Source organism: Balaenoptera musculus, chromosome X (genome assembly GCF_009873245.2).
Source record: "Balaenoptera musculus isolate JJ_BM4_2016_0621 chromosome X, mBalMus1.pri.v3, whole genome shotgun sequence".
Lineage (NCBI taxonomy): Eukaryota > Metazoa > Chordata > Mammalia > Artiodactyla > Balaenopteridae > Balaenoptera > Balaenoptera musculus.
The window spans coordinates 13,110,493-13,129,650 of NC_045806.1; the positions used below are offsets into that span (position 1 = coordinate 13,110,493).

General features: G+C 40.9%; 1 pseudogene; it reads right to left on the bottom strand.

Moving 5' to 3' along the window:
* Positions 1-3,591: 3,591 nt before the first annotated feature.
* On the bottom strand, positions 3,592-9,059 carry LOC118888945 (annotated as a pseudogene).
* Between the last annotated feature and the right edge of the window lie 10,099 nt (positions 9,060-19,158).

A 19,158-nucleotide genomic window follows, 5' to 3' on the forward strand; every position in this document is an offset into this window, starting at 1 on the left:
AACCATAATGGAAAAAAATATGAAAAAGAATGTGTATATATGTATAACTGAGTCACTTTGCTATACAGCAGTAATTAACACAACATTGTAATTCAACTATACTTCAATAAAAAATTTTTTTAAAAAGATTGACAAACTCAAATGATATTCAAACACTTGGGATCCTTGTTCTTCTCTAAACATATCAATAGAATTTTTTAATAACTACCATCTGTTGGGCAAATATTATGTGACAGGTATAATGCTACAGACTCATTGTCTCATTTATTCTTCTCACAAGTCTATGCTTAGATGTTATTCTGATCAGAAAGGTTAACTAACTCGTCCAATCACTATCCTGCCTCAGGTTTGTCTGACTCTTAACAATTCTGCTATGTTGGCGTGTGTCCTGCTCCTATTCTGACGTCTGACACCAATGCCAAAAGGAACAGATGCTCTGAACAAAGACTGAAATTTGACCTTGATTAGGGTACCAGAAAAAAGACTCAGTCTTGTTCTCAAAAAGGAAGATTTCCTCAAATAAAAGCTCATTCACTTGACAAATATTCCTTGAATCCCTATTGTGTGCCTGCCTTTCTTCTGGGAGCTGATTATTAAAGTAAAATTGAAATGGCCGCTACTCACTGGGTAAGAAAGCTACTCACTGAGTTTTATAGACTCAGCACTATACTAAGGATGATTGATGAAAAGGAGGGAGAATGTAATTTATACTGTTCTCCTTAAGCATAGTAGGGAACTCAGCTTGAATCTAAATTTTGTTCACCACAGAAATCAGGTATGTTTATGGGCTTGGAAGGTAGAATACGGGATCCTTGGGCATGTAGGGAAATGTACCATTTAAAGAAACTCATTCTAGGGACTCCCCTGGTGGTCCAGTGGTAAAGAATCCACCTTCCAGTGCAGGGGACTCAGGTTCGATCCCTGGTCAGGGAGCTAAGATCCCACATGCCATGGGGCAACTAAGCCCGCATGCCACAACTACTAAGCTCGCATGCCTCAATGAGAGAGAAGTCCGTGTGCCACAACTACAGATCCCACGTGCCACAACTAGAGAGAAGCCTGCGTGCCACGACAAAGAGCCCATGCCGCAATGAAAGATCCCACATGCCACAACTAAGACCCGATGCAGCCAAAAAGAAAAAAAGGAAAGAAAGAAACTCATTCTAAGGGAAGAGAATTGTAAGAACAATTTGGGCACCAGGACAGTGGACAAAGTCAAAGAAGAAGGTTGGTCATCCAGATCATCTGGATTGACGATGCAGTCCCAGAACCAGGGGCCCAAAGCAAAGGAGCGAACAAAACCCACAAGAGCTGAACCACCAGGTGTCAACCGTGGCAGTTCCATTCACAGGCAACAGGACCCACTGCCCATGGCTCTTGCAGCAATTGGAAACGGCGCCCTCCAGGCAGACATCAGTGCCCTCAGCTTGGGGCTTGGGCAGCTTCAGGACAAACATCGGCTCTGGCCTCATCTTTGAAAACCACCAACAGTGAATGAACCAGCTGCTATCTTGGGCCTTAACAGTGTGAAGAGACTTTCCCACAGAGGTCTGGAGGAGGAGAGGGCATGAACATGGGTGCCACAGGGCGGCCAAGGGACCTCTTTCCTGGAGCCTTCATGAGATCCCTGCCTGAGACTCCCAAGACCTTCTGGAAGGAACTGGAGGGACCAGAGTTCCAACAGAGTGCTGGAGGTGGAGGCTGAGCATGGGAATTTAAGGGAGTGCTCAGCTTCTGCCAATTTACATTAAGCAGATTTGTAATACTGCAGTGTGAGAAGATTAATGAAGTCTCACTTTATATGCGAAATGTGGAGTAACTCATCCATAACTTTTAAAATTCAAGAATCTCCTAATCCAACAGCTGCATGACCAAGTGAATTCCATATCGAGTTTATCCTATTGTCACATGGCACAGCCACCTTTACTTTTTTTTTTTAAAGGGTTTGTTTGTTTATTTAATACATCTGAAAAGAATGCAGATACAAAGAATTGAGACATGAGAAAGCATTGGTTCAACACTAATGAAATCTACAAGAATTAGGATTTGGGGAAGGTGGGGAAGACTACCTAACATTTTTAAGACTTGGAAACTGCAACCAAGATAAGTGTTAACAGGGATTTTATCAGTTTATGAAGAGTCTTCATAAGACTCTCCCCAGGATTTTTATTAAACTAGAGAGCCTCACCTGGCTGCTCTAGGGTTCCTCATATGCAAAACAGAAATAAGGGGATTCCCCTGACTGGTCCCCATGTGGTTAAATGTTCTCCCCACCCCCACCCTACCCCACCCCCAGCTTCTTAATGAAGCAGGTCTCCATCCTCATAACTTGAAAGAGGATGTGAATCATCCCATAGACATCTGTCTTCTAGCACCACCCCTCGGAATTCCTCTATATACCAGGTCTTCAGCTGTGTTCTAGAACACTGTATCATACACTATTAAGCTGCACATCTATGCTAAGCATATAAAGACAATGACTGACAGGGAAAAATTGTTTTTTCATTAGGTACTCAATCCATTTGGTGTATTTCAAAAGGTGCAATACTTTTCTTCATTTATCAGTGAAAGAAGTTAGAAATTAACTTCAAAAAAAAAAAAAATCAGCAAATGGCAAACAAATTTCCTTGAGAGTCACAGTCACATATATAGTGCATCCTAGAAAAGAGGAGGGGCAAGACAGGTTCCGCCCACTTTCATCAAATACTGGACCTACTCAAGGGTGGAGAAAAAAGGCAACTTTCAAATAGGAGTATATTATTATTATTATTTTAATTATTAGCACCTTTAATTATTTATTTATTTATTTTTTGGCTGTGTTGGGTCTTCGCCTCTGTGCGAGGGCTTCCCCCAGTCGCGGCAAGCGGGGGCCACTCTTCATCGCGGTGCGCGGGCCTCTCACTATCGCGGCCTCTCCCGTTGCGGAGCACAGGCTCCAGACGCGCAGGCTCAGTAGTTGTGGCTCACGGGCCCAGCTGCCCCGCGGCATGCGCGATCCTCCCAGACCAGGGCTCAAACCCGTGTCCCCTGCATTGGCAGGCAGACTCTCAACCACTGCGCCACCAGGGAAGCCCTGAGTATATTATTAAATGAGGCGTTTACAATACTCCTTCCTAAGAGCACCAGGCGGGGAACACGTTTTCTAAACTAGATCTAGGAAGTGGGATGTGGAATCAATCCATCCTCCTCCTCCTAACGGCTGTCCAATGGTTAATTAAAAAAACATGACTAAATAACAACAAATCCCACACACACTCCCCGGCCCAAAAAAAGGAAAAAAAAAAAACACTAGATGTTCCAGATTACTCACCAAAGTGGAACCCGGGAACAGCTTCAACAACCCAAATTAGTCTGTTACAGAGGCGTCACAAGCACGCCTTGCTTTTAAACAAAAAATTTGTTTGAAACAACAAAATAAAAACTATTACTGATCACTCTTCTGACAATACACAGTTACTCAAAATTAACTAGTATTGAGAGGGGGAAGGGGGCCATAGCTATGGGCCTTGTCTCACACGAGTGCATGTGGGTAGGTGCAGGGCATTTGTCATTACTGCAAAAATGAATTTTAATTTTTAATCTTTAGCTTGATTTAAACATTGCTTTTAGTATGATGTGGACACCAGCTGTGCAGAAAGGGCTCTGGAGAGACGTTCATAGCAGCACACACCTGCGGCTCTTCTTCAGTTCTGGAGGCTCCAGGGCAGCCAATGTTGCTTCATCAAAATACATTCTTTAGGCCTTTCTGCGTAAGTGCAGAACACTCCACGTACTTGACAGCCTTCAGGTCACGGGCCAGTTTTCCGCAGTCTCCGGGGTGACAGCCTTCAGGTCACAGGCCAGTTTTCCGCAGCCTCTAGGGTGCCCCGCGTCTGTTTATTCTTAGCAAGTTTCTCAGTAGTAGAGGGGTCATCTCTGAGATCAATCTGGGTCCCAACAAGCAAGAAAGGGGCCTTTGGACAGTGGTGAGTTCTCAGGCACCCACTTTTCTTAACATTTTCGAATGAGGATGGAGAGACCACTGAAAAACAGACTAGAAATACATCTGTTTGTGGATAACTCAGCAGTCATAATCTGTCATAATCCTCTTGCCCTGCGGTATCAAAAAGTCCAAGAGTACGAGGCTCTCCACCAATCATAATTGTGACTGCATAGTTGTCAAAAACAGTCGGTATGGGCTTCCCTGGTGGCACAGTGGTTGAGAATCCGCCTGCTAATGCAGGGGACACGGGTTCGAGCCCTGGTCTGGGAGGATCCCACGTGCCGCGGAGCAACTGGGCCCGTGAGCCACAACTACTGAGCCTGCGCGTCTGGAGCCTGTGCTCCGCAACAAGAGAGGCCGCGATAGTGAGAGGCCCGCACACCGCGATGAAGAGTGGCCCCCGCTTGCCACAACTAGAGAAAGCCCTCGCACAGAAACGAAGACCCAACACAGCCATAAATAAATAAATAAATAAATAATTTTTTAAAAAAAGAGATACGTGTTCTGTTTCTAAAAACAGTCGGTACATACGGACACTGCAGGTCTAACTCTTTATACTCCATGATTACTAAAATAATTCCAAAGCCTTTTAGAAAAAAACAAACAGAACTTGCTGTAAGAGCCTGCTTATCTCAATGACTGCATTTATCTTTGCCATAAAAAAGCAAAACCGAAAATCCATTATAACACACAGAGTCTCTTGATTTCAGAAGACTGTCTTTACAAAAGGCTCATGAACTGCTTATGGCCATAGGTGACTTCTAAGTGGGTGGACAGAATTAAGCCCATAGAGAGATGAAAAAATCTGTTTGTATCATCTTTAATTTCTTTCATCAGTGTCTTACAGTTTTCTGTATGCAGGTCTTTTGTCTCCCTTGGTAGGTTTATTCCTAGGCATTTTAGTGCATTCCACATGCACTCGTGTGAGACAAGGCCCATAGCTATGGCCCCCTTCCCTCTCTCAATACTAGTTAATTTTGAGTAATTGTGTATTGTCAGAAAAGTCATCAGTAATAGTTTTTGTTTTGTTGTTTCAAAAAAATTATTTTTTGTTTAAAAGCAAGGCATGCTTGTGACGCCTCTGTAACAGACTAATTTGGGTTGTTGAAGCTGTTCCCGGGTTCCACTTTGGTGAGTAATCTGGAACATCTAGTGTTTTTTTTTTTTCCTTTTTTTGGGCGGGGGAGTGTGTGTGGGATTTGTTTTTATTTAGTCATGTTTTTTTAATTCATTAACCATTGGACAGCCTTTAAAGGGAGGAGGATGGATTGATTCCACATCCCACTTCCTAGATCTAGTTTAGAAAATATGTTCCCCACCTGGTGCTCTTAGGAAGGAGTATAGTAAATGCCTCATTTAATAATAAATTCGTGCGCCACAACTACTGCGCCTGTGCTCTAGAGCCCGCGTGCCACAACTACTGAAGCCTGCAGCACCTAGAGCCTGTGCTCCGCAACAAGAGAAGCCACCGCAATGAGAAGCCCGCGCACCGCAACGAAGAGGAGCCCCCGCTCACCGCAACTAGAGAAAGCCCGCGCGCAGCAACGGAGACCCAGTGCAGCCAAAATTAAATAGATTAATTAATTTAAAAAAGAATAATGGGCTCTGGTTCCAGTCAAGCTGGAATAAGGACACTCCCCACCATCTAAGACAGGATGAAAAGAGCACAGCCATTTTGGAAAAGGACTAGGGAATGGCTTTGGGCAAAACAGGCCTTGCAAGCTAAAGAACAAAGGCCCTGGGGGCCTGAGCCCCAGAGACAAAAACCAGGCTCCCAGGAATAAAAAATTAACTTTGTCTCTGTTGCACTAGCAAGTATACCTAGTTGCCACAAGACAAGAAGCTCAACTATAAATTTTAACCTTATCTCTTCCTGTGCTTTCTTGCAGAAAATTCTGAGGCACTGCTTTCCCCTCCCAGAAGCGCTCCCTATTCCCGATAGCCACTGTGGACCCATCTGCTGCTAATCAAGAAGTTTGACGACTTCTCAAAACTATCAGTTATAATGAGACAAACCCTCCCTTTTGTTATAAAAGCAACTCGCCCCTTCTACGCCGGGAGCTGGCACTTTTTTTCTGCCTTCTCCCTTGTGCACAAGCTCTCTCTTTTAATAAAAAGCTTTGCTTGCCTAAGAGTCTTGTGGAAGCGATATTCATTTATATCTATGGTAATGCTGTCCAAGAATCTAGAAAGGGCCCGGTAACACATCTCTCCCTCTGATTGTAACAAAAAGCCCTAGACAAGATCCATAAAGCAACTACCAGAAGGCTCACGAAAGGTGGATGAATTAGTTTTCTTCTGCTTAAACAAATTATCACAAATTTAGTGGTTTAAAACAACACATATATATTCTCTTACGGTTCTAGAGGTCAGAGACGTAAAATGGGTCTGCAAGGCTGTGTTCCTTCCGGAGGCTCTAGAGAATCTTCTTTTTCCTTGTCTCCAGCTTCCAGATGCTGCTTGCATTCCTTGACTCACAGCACTCCAAATTCTGCTTCTGTTATCACACCTCCACTAACTCTGACTCTCTTGCCTGTTTCTTATAAGGGCCCTTGTGATTTCATTGGCCCGCCCAGATAATCCAGGTTAATCTCATCGCAAAATCATTAAGTTAATTAAGTTTGCAAAATCCCTTTTGCCAGGTAAGGTAATATATTCACAGGTGCCAGGAATTTGAATATTGACATCTTTTTGTGTGGGGAGGCATTATTCTGCCTACTACAGTGAATAAAGAGCAACGGGATTGGGTAAGGAACCCAGGTCTTAAATGATGACATGGAAGTGAGTTCCTAGGTTTTTTTCTCTCTGTATATCGCAGCTCAAGCTCTGGGGTAGCCCGCAACTCAGGAGAGAGGGAGAGGGCACAGACACAGGGAGCTCTAGGAAAAGCCTACTTTCTCCAGCCATGGGTGAAGTGGGGTGGGGGGGGTGCGGGGGGCAGTGTATGGTGGGGCTGTCCTGCAGGACAGAGCACTTGGGACTTTTCCTACTCTATGGCAGGGGAGAACCAGCCATGAAGCAGCATCAAGATATCTCCAAATTTCTAAACATAAATGCTTTTTTTAGGAGTCCAGGATCAAATCAATCAAAAACAGCACCGATAGATAAGAGAACACCATTGAGTCTTATAGCAATGGTCTTAGAGGACCAACATAAATTGTTGGGATATCAGGGGTGGATAAAAATCGAGTTCTAAGAAGGCTCTTGGGAAATTAAAAATAAGAAAGAAAAGGAAAGACTCTTCAGGCTGAAAACAAGGATCAATCATGGAAAATGCAGAACAATATCACTCATGAATTTCAGATACAGGCAGAAAATGAATATTTAACAATTATACAGAAGATAAAATAGAATTAGGCAGTAGCTGAATAAGATGCTGAAAACAGAACCCCTAGTCAGCTAAAGCCTTGCCCATTTCCTTAGAATTTTTCAAGAAAAATTTTCAAGTAACCAGCAACTGCACAATTTCAGGCTCCTTTTGAAACAGGAGGGAAGGGGGCAGGGCACAACCCTTAAAGAATGACATAGCCGTTGAGGATACGACATAACTGGTTAGAACTAACTAGGTCCAAGATGGTGAAAGATTCGACTTCCAGTAGACCTTGAGCCTCATTATACGCTCATTGTAATACATTAGCTAAAAGACACACCCACAGCTGCCATGACAGTTCCAAGGCCAACCATAAAAGGGCAAAAAGTGGGCGGTGGCCCAATTCCTTGAAACCCCACCCCTTCTCCAAAATGGTTGGAATAATACTTCCACTCATTAGCCTATGAAATTACCCAGCCCCCCAAAACTAACCACCCCATATTTTGGAGCCTCTCGCTTTCTGAGATGGCCCACACTGTCTGTGGAATGTGTTTCTCCCAGGGCCACTCTTGCCTTTTGAGACGGACTACATTCTATGGAATGTGTACCTCTCTAAATAAATCTACTTACCTATCACTTTGCCCCTCGCTGAATTCCTTCTATGCTGAAACATAAAGAACCTGAGCTTCATTAAGTCCTGAGATCAGGTGTGTGATTTCAATTAAAAGACAGTGGGTTCAAGACCCAGTCTGGGTTTTGGCTGGGTTCAAGTCCCATCCAAGTTGTGCGGTTTCACTTTCACGGTCATAAATCAAACCAGAGAACATTCCAAAAACCACTTAAACCAGTTATCTGTTCCAGGGAGGAGTAGCACTTAACTGACTCAAAAGGAAGTTTTAAAGGCATTTTGGAAGGTCCAGATATGACTTCAAACAATGACAAATGTGAGGGAATGATGTTCATTTGATGGAAATATTATTTCAGTATGAAAAGTCCAACTTAGAAAAAATAGCCCCCCAAAGTTAACTAGCAGGACACTGGTTGTTCCCTAAGAATAAATAAGCTAAAATAGAGCTTTACTATTATACTTTCTATTGGCATGCCACTTTGCAATCTCCTGCCAAATCTGGCTGCGATTTTGTTTCACACATTGTTAAAAAAAAAACTGATCCTCCCAAACCCTTGGTAATTTCTCCAAAACAGTGTTCTCATCACTGGCTCCACATTAGGACTTACTAAGAGTTTTAAAAAAGACCCAGGCCCAGGCCAATCCTAGGCCAATTGAGTAAGAACTTGTTGAGGGCTGGGCTGAGGCACTAGCAGTTTCCATATCACCTCAGGTGATTCTAATGTGTAACCTGGGTTGCGATCCACTGCCACAAAGGAGCCCCACTCCACCTGTGTGACTAGAGCCAACTCACGTCTTGCTTCAATTAAAATATACTGAAAAGTAACCCTGTCATCCCTTCCGCCAAAAATACCATATTTAGATTTTCCGCTTGCATTCTCATGGCTGCTTCATTTTAGATAAAGGCAACAAGAAAAATATTTTCCCAAAATAGTTCCCTTTCACATTTTTGCAGTTTCTGGTTTGGGCACTGTCTTCACTAAATAAAAATGGATTTGGGACTTCCCTGGCAGTCCAGTGGTTAAGACTCCGAGCTTCCACTGCAGGGGTACGGCCAAAAAAAAAAAAAAAAGGATTTGTCTTTGGCAAGAGAAAGGAGAGTGTTGATTAGTTCCCCTTCACTTACCTTCTATGTCCATCTCCAAAGATCCTCTGCCTCACGTAAGGATGCAAGCCTGTTGATGTTTCCAGAATCATTTCTGTAGGAAAACCCAAGAAATAAGTAGGGGCTGCATCTGTCATCTTACTCTGCTAGACGAGAATCTCACTGAAACATAAAAGAAAAATAACTGCTCGTGCTGATAACGCCTTTTGATCATTCCCACTCATTGGGAGACTTGCTATTTGAAAGTAGTCTCTTTCCTCTCTAAGCATCAAGGTGGTGGTTACAGGGGGAGTGGAGGATGTTAGATGTCCATGCATCTTCTTTATTGACTGTTGAATAATTCTGGATGAACATGTAAACCTGATTCACCCAGAAACTATGAAGATAACTTGATTCAAATCCCAAACTAATCCCCTGTGTCTTTGCTACATGATGAAATCAAAAGCTGGAAAGAGGCATCTGTAAAAGAGACAATGGTGCATAACATATTCAAAAGTTACACATGACTGTCTGTTAAGTTATATTAAATTGATTAATCTAATTTTATTATTTTTAATAATTTTTATTGGAGTATAGTTGATTTACAATGTTGTGTTAATTTCAGGTGTACAGCAAAGCAAATCAGTTATACATATACATATATCCACTCTTTTTTAGATTCCTTTCCCATATAGGTCATTACAGAGTATTGAGTAGAGTTCCCTGTGCTATACATTAGATCCTTATTAGTTATCTATTTTATACATGGTATTGTGTATGTATCAATCCCAACCTCCCAATTTATCTCTCCCCACCACCGATTAATCTAATTTTAATACTTTTCCTTCTCTTCAACCTAATCATGAATCAGAGGTTTTCAGTAATTCTCAGAGCAAGAAGAATTTCCATATTCAAAATGACATACTTGAAATGTTGGAAATGTTTAGACTATTAAGGGATTAACTAAATGAGCACTATTTGCTTGTTAAATTGCATAATATAAAATGAATATTACTTTCAAATATTCAAATAAAAGACATAAAATGCTGAACATAAATGCAGTCAAGTTCTGATATCTATACTCATGACAAAGAAAAGGTGACATGAATAAATGGAAAGTTAGAACATGTTTCTGGAAGGGAAGACAAGTGTCAATTCTTCTAAAAATAAAATACAAACGCCATTCCAATCAGCATGAAAATCAGAATTTTTTAAAGGGTAAAATGATTTTCAAGCTTATATAGAAGAATAAATGTAACAAAATAAAACCAAGGAAAAATAAAAGAAAAATTCTGAGGGGAGTAATTTATCTTCCCAGATATTAAGACTTACTGTAAAACCTGCTGTATAGTATCTGCATAGGAAGAGACAAATTCATGGTACAACAAAGAATGCAGAATTCAGAAACAGATTCAAGTAAATACAAAAACTTAATTTACAAGGGTGGTATTTCAATTTATTTTTAAATGAGTTGTATTACGTTAAATGGTTTTCCATCTGAAAATAAACACCATGGCTCTACCTCCTACTATATTTTTTTAAATTCCAGACGAAGATTACAGTTTTAAGTGTAAAAATAAAACAATAAAAATATTAGAAGAAAAGTTAAGACAGTAAATGGATAACCTTAGAATGTGAGTGTCATCCCTAAGCAAGACTCTAGTCCCAATAAAAGCTACATTACATCTTACCTAGATTATAGCAATAAACTCTTAACTACTCTGTTTGCATTCACTCAAGTTCCTCTATAATACATTCCCCAAGCAGGGTGATCTTTGGAAAACAAAATCTGTACAGCTGGACATGGTTGGACTTCTTGTAGCTATGTCCTCCTTTTTCATCCTTAAAGTTGTTTATATGTGCTTTTTCTCTTTTTTTGTTTTCTTGACTCAACTTTTGGTCTTTGTTGAGTTTTTTAAATTGTGTCTGTTTTCTATTCCACTTATTGTTATTATTTCTTTCTTTTTTTTTTTTTATTATTTCTTTCTTTATCCTTTTTTTAGAAAAGGTTTTATTGCTATATTTGGACATGACACATATTTATAAGCTTTTCTTCTTTTCCAATGTAAACATTCAAGACTATAAATTTCCCTTACAGTACCACTTAACCTGCAAGTTTTGATATGCAGTATTGTCATTATTAAATTTCCATCATGATTTCTTTTCTTACTCATGATCATTTAGACATGTTTGTTAATTTCCAAACATATGGCATTTTCAAGATAGTTCTTTTTTTTTTTAATATTTATTTATTTGGCTGCGCCAGGTCTTAGTTGCGGCACATGGGATCTTTAGTTGTGGCACGCAGGATCTTTTACAGTTGCAGCATGTGGCATCTTTAGTTGCGGCATGCAGAGTCTTAGTTGCAGCATACAAGCGTGATCTAGTTCCCTGACCAGGGATCAAACCCAGGCCCCCTGCATTGGGAGCTCAGAGTCTTAACCACTGGACCACCAGGGAAGTCCCCTCAAGATAGTTCTTACTGAAGTGTTACATAAGTACCAGAAGTACAGAAATCATAAGTACACACTTCAGTGAACTTCCACAAGATGAATTTACCCATGTACTCATTCTCAGAACAAGATAAAGAATATTATTAGTCCCGGATGCCCCCAGTATGTCCACTCCAAGTCATCACCTTCCCCAAAGGTAACTAATCATCCTTACTTCTATTACCATCAGTTAGTTCTGTCCATTGGGGGATTTTATATATATATAAAAAAATACAGAATGTTCTTTTTTGTATCTAGTATCTTTCATTCTTCCCCATAGTTGTGAGATTCATCCATTTTGTTGCAAGTATATACAACTTTTGATGGACATTTGGGCTATTTTCAGTGTTTGATTCTGATGAATAATGCTATTACTGACATTCCGTAGAAATTTCTTTTGGGAATGGAATTGTGTGTTATAGCTATGCCTATGTTCAGCCTTAGTAGATACTACCAATTTTCCAGTGTGGTTGTACTGAGATACATGACCACCAATAGAGAATAAGAGTTTTTGGTACTCCACATCATTGCCAATGCTTAGCACGATCAGTTTTCCTAGTGCTAGGATTTGGGGAGTACAGATGTGGCTTCTCATTGTGTCTTAAATGTGCATTTCCCTGAAAAACTAATGAGCTAAGCACCTTTTCATATGTTTATTGGCAACTCGGAAATCCTTTTTTATGAAGTACCTGTTCAAGTCTTTTGTCCATTTTTAAAAGTTGAGATGTCTGTATTTCTCTCACTGATAAACTGAGTATCAGTCCTTTGTTCAATATATGTGTTGAAAATTTTCTTCTTATGTGTCTTGCCTTTTCACTCTATTAATGATATGTTTTCATGATTAAAGGTGTTTAGATATGGAGCAACAAAACTAATACACTGGCAATGGGGAGTGAATATTAGAACAACAACTTTGGAATATAATATGGTATTACCTTGTATAGTTGAAGATAATCGCCATCACCCAGTTTCTTTCCTCCCAGGTATCTGTCCTAGAGAATCTCTGGCACAAATACACACAGAAATTGGATAGCAATACTATAAAAAGGTAAAAATAACAAATGTCCATTGACAGCAAAATAAACAAATTCTAGTATATACACACAATGGAACAATATACAGCATCAAAAATTAAATAATATACATCTACTTGGATGAATCACAAAATTATAATGTTAAGTATAAAAATCGATTCTCAGAAGTCTACATGCAAACTACACGAATACATTTGAAACTACATAAATGCCAAAATCATACAAAGTTTGACAATATATTGTTTAGGAATACACATATATTCAGAAATATTATAATGAAATTATTATCACAAAGGAATGATAATACAGTTTAAAATAATGGTTAGCCTTCATTCAATGGAACTGGGAAGGCACCCACAGCAGTCCTGAAGTTTTGGCAATGTTCTAGTTCTTAAGCAGGATGAGCGGATACACAGGAGTTTCATTCATTAATATATTTATATTATATAAGTGTAACATCTATGTAAGACTATTTCATAGTAAAGGGCTTTTAATATTACGCAGCCATCAAAGCGATATTTTTGGAAGAGTTTGAAATATCATGGAAATTACCAAGAGCACCATATATGCTTTTGTATGCATAGCATATCTCTGGGAGGCTATATAAGAAAGTGGTAACAATAGTCGTTTTAGATACATTATATGGAAAGGCTCCATTAGCCCCTCTAGACCCACTTTTCATCCTTCTCCATCCTGCTCTGTATCCCAGACTCTTTAAAGACTGCCTCCACTGGCTCCCTTGTTCTAGAACTTCCAGGCGAGTTCAACCAATTGGAGGCACCAGGGAGAAGGGTGAGATTTAAGTATTTATTCCTCAGCTCCTTCCCTGCCTATTGGCCAGGATGTCTGTATGTCTCTCTAAGAAAGGCCACAGCACCAGTTGCCTTGCCCTTTGTATTAGTCAGGGTTCTCCAGAGAAACAGAGCCAATAGGATGTGTGTGTGTACGTGTGTGTGACAATGAGAGAGACGAAGAGAGATTTATTATAAGGAATTGGCTCACATGATTATGGGGCTGATAAGTCCCAAGATTTGCAGGGTGAGTTGGCAAGCTGGAGACCCAGAAGAGTTCCAGTCTGAGTCTGAAGGCCTGAGAACAAGGAGAGCCAATGAAGTAAGTTCCAGTCCAAAAGCCAATAGGCTCAAGACCCAGGAAGAGCTGATGTGTTAGGCCGAGTCCAAGGCCAGAAAAGACTTGTCCCAGCTCAGCAGTCAAACGGGAGGAGTTCCCTCCCTCAAGAGGAGTTCCCTCTTACTCAGCCCCTTTATTCTACTCAGGTCTTCAACCGATTGGATGACGCCCACCCGCATCAGGGAGGCCAAATGTCTGGCTATCCCATGGCCCAGTCACTCTCTCCTATACCTGTAGCTGCTCTCTGGGTCTCCTCCCTCTTGCTCATTCAAGTCTAGAATGTTACTTCACTGAACCTTGTTTTCCTTAACCCATGCTATTGTAAATAGTCCCTCAATTATCCTATTTGAATATACCATCTGTCTCCTGCTGGGCCCCTGACTGATACTCGTATTTTTAAATATTACTAGCTGTGGTTAAAATTCCTAACATATAATAGATTCTGTGAGCTTATTGGTAAAGAGTCTTTTCAAACACATCGCAATCATAGGCCAGCTGAGTGGTTCAGAAGGCCTTTGACGCCCAGTCTCTCTCTCCCTGGCCTTCCACTCTGAATTTCCAAGTGAAACCAAGGGCCAGAAGAAACCTCAAATGCTAACACCTCGACAGCACTTACTGTCCATGGTATCTGACCCAGGATCTTTCAACTACGGTCTGGCCTTATCTCCTCCTCCAGGACACAGCTGGCCACTGACAAGCAGTCCAATGTGAGATTTAAAATTCAAAATGTGAAACACAGAATAATGAAGCCATCTGGTTCATATTATGTTGTCCAACAATTATAAGTAATGTGAGCTATAAATACAACAAGCAAAAGGAAGCAAACAAGAGACCATTAATCAATACAGACAATTTGCATGAGATATGATGACACAAGTGTATTTACACAAACACAGAAAATCCTTTTTCAGGAGAACCTTTACAAATGGTGCACTAAAGCAGGTCTAGATTGAAAAATATGACCTGCTAATGCCCTTCAGTCATATAACTTCTCTGAAGTCAACAAAATCTGCATGGGAATTTCACACAGAGAACCTTGATGTTGACATTTAATAACCCACAGAGTTATATATGAAAGGTAACAGGACCAGTCTTGGTTCAGAAGACAGAATAACTTAAGAGTTACATCATAAGGACAACTTAGTGGCCGTCACTCGAAGAAATTAGTAACACTTGTCATCAGCCCCACTCATAAAACCTGTAGGAACTTGAGTGAGAAAATAACCACAATAGTTTGGACTTGGACCTGTATAGCCAACAGTCTCCTCATGTCTCTGACGATCCCGTACTCAGCTCAAATTCAATATATCTAAAACTGAACAAATGCTCCTCCCTTCCCAATCTGGAACTTCTCTTATACCCTAGGCTTCTAACATGAGCAACTGAACAGATAACACTGTAATCTGTGGAGAGAGAAAACACATTGAAATCACATAGTTGATTTCTCAAAAGAAGAGGGAGTGTAGGAGAATGGATTATTTGTTCTCAATTCTTCCTTCCTTCCCTTCCTTTACCAGGGTTTACTGTGGGCAGAGAATAAGTCCCAACCCTCGCTGATTTAGCCAATGGCATTAAAGCAGAGGCTTTAGTTGTGCTCGCAGGGTTTGGCTTGGCCTCTTTTGCACTTCTGCCATTGGCCATGAGAACAGGCCTTGAGTAGCCGCTGGGGATGTATGGAGCAGACCAGAAACCAACCTGCAGCCAGAAGCCAAGTGCTGCAAAGCCACAACTACTTGCAGACCCATGAGTAAGAAATAAGTGTTTGTTTTTGTGAGCCATTGAGATTTGGGGGTGTTCGTTGTTATGTAGCATTATCACAGCAGAAACCTGACTACAGGTTTCTTCACTGGGAAGACAAAATAACAAGCGTATATACCACAGTCTATCATTGGTAGTTTATTGTGCGTATACACACACACACACACACATGCCTTTATTCCTATGCATATTTTTAAAATGCTACCGCCTACTACAGCTAATCCAAATACAACCAAAAATGAACTGACCCCCTTCCCAATATGAGGCAACTCAAAATCACAGTCTCCCCATCCAGCTGCCAAGTCAAGTATCACTTGGTGATGTCCATGACTCAAGCAGGATGAGATGTGATGTCTCATGGTCTTGCAACTTGTGGCCTGAATGATATCCGTTATACAACATGAGCAGGGAGGGACCAAAAATGTTCAATAAAAAGGAAAAAAGAAAAGCAACATGTCAAGCATGGACATGATCCTCCTGGAACGTCCTTAGTGTCTACTTGTCAATTCGCCTCCCTGGCAGTGGAGAGAGGTCCTTGATCAACTCAGGTTGTGTGCTCTGGATTTCCTTCACCCAGTGTCTTCCAAGGCCCCACCTGAGCGAAGTGGTGGGAGGGTTCCCCTGCCGCACACGGCACCATCTTAGCAGACTGCTTCCTAAGGGAGCATGACCGACAGACGCTTGGTATGTCGGATCATCAGACAGGGTACATGCTTTCTTAATGATGCTGTACAACAAAGCTTAGTGCTTTCTTGAAGCACCTTGAGAAAGGCAGAAAAGTAGCCCACCCTGGGAAACATCCAGACATTTTACAGGTAAGGTGCACAGTCCCAGGAAAAAAATGAAGCACAGTCTGATCAGCAGTTTTGCTGCCCTTTATTATAAAAAAGAGGGCAGGCTCTGCCATTCTCAATCAGTTTCACATTCTAGGGTCTGTTCCTTGCAAAAATCCCTCCTGTATGAACAAATTTATGACTTAGTTTTCTTTTGGTTGTAAGCAAACAGAAACCAATGCTGGCAATAAGCACAAAGTGAGGGTGTGGGCTGTGGGAGAGTTCATCGGAAGGACACACACTCAAAAGCAAGCTGAACAACCGAGCTGTGGAAGGCAGAAACCAGGGCCTCAGCAACCAGAGTCCACGGACCTTTTGTTCAGGCCTGTGGGAACAGCAAGGTCACAGGGAGTGCCCAACCTAAACATGTCTCCTGGAGCTCAAGGAACAGCCACTTTTGGAGCTGACGAAAATGTTCTAAAATGGATCATGGTGATGGTTGCACAATATTGTGAGTATACTAAAAAGCAATGAATGCTTTTTAAGTGGGTAAATTGTATGATGTGTGAATTATATCTCAATAAAGCTAGTATAGATATAGATAGATTTTTTTTAAGTCAGGAAATCAGAGAAACAAAAACAAAGATTAAGAAGAGGCAATGCACAAAGCTGGAAGTCAGAATGCTAACATCACCAGCAACCAGAGAAATGTCAAAACAACAAGATACCACTTTGCACCCATCAGACAGAGAAAAATTAGAAAGGTGGGCAATACTTAGCAGGTGGGGGTGGGGGACCTGGCCCATGCCTGACCTGCTGATGGAAATGCAGACAGGCTGCTGCAGCCACTTTGCAGAAAAGCAACCTGGCTGGCTGTGGTTCAGCTAAGTGTGCCCGTTTCCTATGGCCCAGCAATTCTGCTCCTGGATCTGTGTACTCCAGAGAAACTCGCAGATAGCTCCACTAGGGCACAAGTTCAAAGATAACCTTTGCAGCACTGTTTGTGGTAGCAGGAAAGTGGATGCAACTCAAGAAATACATAAGGAAACGTAATGAATGCAGACTGAGGAATACTACGCAGCAACCCAAAGCAACGAACTAAACCTACAAATGGCAGTGGGGATAGACTTTAAAATCATGGTGCTGAAAGACAGCAGTAAAAAAATAGAATAAGAATTGTAGCACAATGCCATTTATAGAAATGAGACATAAACACGTGCATAAAACAACACTGTCAATGTTTCAGGGATTTGTACCTTTTCAAGAACATGGTGGGGAGAGGGGATACCAAAAAAAAAAAAAAAAAATCAGGGGCCTTGGACTGACCACGGAGGATAGCGAGCCATGAATGGAGATTCATGATGAACTAAGCTCTCTGTCAGAGATCTTTTTAAATTAAATAAACAAAAGTCAAATGTTTCACTGACTCGTTCCAGATGACTCTTTAAAAATAAAAGAAATGGGGCTTCCCTGGTGGCGCAGTGGTTGAGAATCTGCCTGCCAATGCAGGGGACACGGGTTCGAGCCCTGGTCTGGGAAGATCCCACATGCCGTGGAGCAACTAGGACCATGAGCCACAACTACTGAGCCTGCGCGTCTGGAGCCTGTGCTCCGCAATAAGAGAGGCCGCGATAGTGAGAGGCCCACGCACCGCGATGAAGAGTGGCCCCCGCTTGCCACAACTACAGAGAGCCCTTGCACGGAAACGAAGACCCAACACAGCCATAAAAATTAATTAATTAATTAATTAATTAAAAAAAAAATTACAGACGTGCAAAGCCACCTGAATGTGCAACCTTTCTAGCTCATTGTACTTTTAAATAAATAAATAAATAAATAAATAAATAAATAAATAAATAAATAAATAAAAATAAAAGAAATTAGAACAAGGAAAAAATTCACCTATATTTCCCATCACCCAAAGATAACCATTGTTAGTATTCCCAATGTTTTCTCAAAGAATTGTTTCTTTTAAAGTGATTTCATACAGCTATTTTACATATTAACAATTTATACTTTTCCTACTTTTCATGGAGCTCTATTACACATAAGCGATTTATAATTTTACCACTTTGATTACTATCATAAAATAGGATTTCCAAAGATTAAATAAGGTATGGCAAATGTGCTTTACAAGTTTTCAACAGCCAGATTTGCTCCCTTGCATAATAAGGTCACTATTAGGTATGTCTCTTAGGGGAAGAAAGAGGTATCTTACAAAAAAAAAAAAGACATTTTCAGTTACATGATGAGTATATGCCACCATATTTACCTACTTTGCTATTTTCTTTGCACATCAAATGACTTAGAGCTAAAGAAAACCTCAGGTGTGGACAATAAATAAATTATCTTGATTTGGTTGCCAATTTGTAGGCACTCCACATTTTCTCACAGCTGTGGAATCCCACCAAAGGGAGTTTTGCCTTCACAATAAGCTTTATTTCTGGGGTTTAAATTCTAAGTGATTTAACCCCTGAAGTACTATCATAGTCGCCTTGCTGACTTTCTATGAGTGGCGTAAGAGTGAAGTTGCAATCAAGGAGTCAAAGAAAATAAGACAAAACAAAATAAACAGACCTCAAGAGTTTCCCTGACTTGTACTGTATTTCCATTTGGTATTCTAGGTAACATGTTACTTTTCCTTTGATGCTCTTTCTGAATGCTTTCTGCCTGGGACCAGAACTGAGATTAAACTGGGCTTTCCTATAAGACCAGAAACATATCAAGAGCAAGTAACTGCCATTCCCAAACTAGCCAATCCATATTGTATGGCTCCCAATTAAACACAGAGAAAATGGATGTAGGAAAATGCTACCACACCCTGATTGAGAGGTAGTTTGCCAGGGCTGCCACCTTGGCCAGGCCCTTTACCCTTGTCTAGACCAGCGGTATTCTGTGTGAGAATTCACCCCCATTTCTCTTACATAGAAAAGTAGTACTTCTCCATGAAGGGGCTTTGGCTCTTT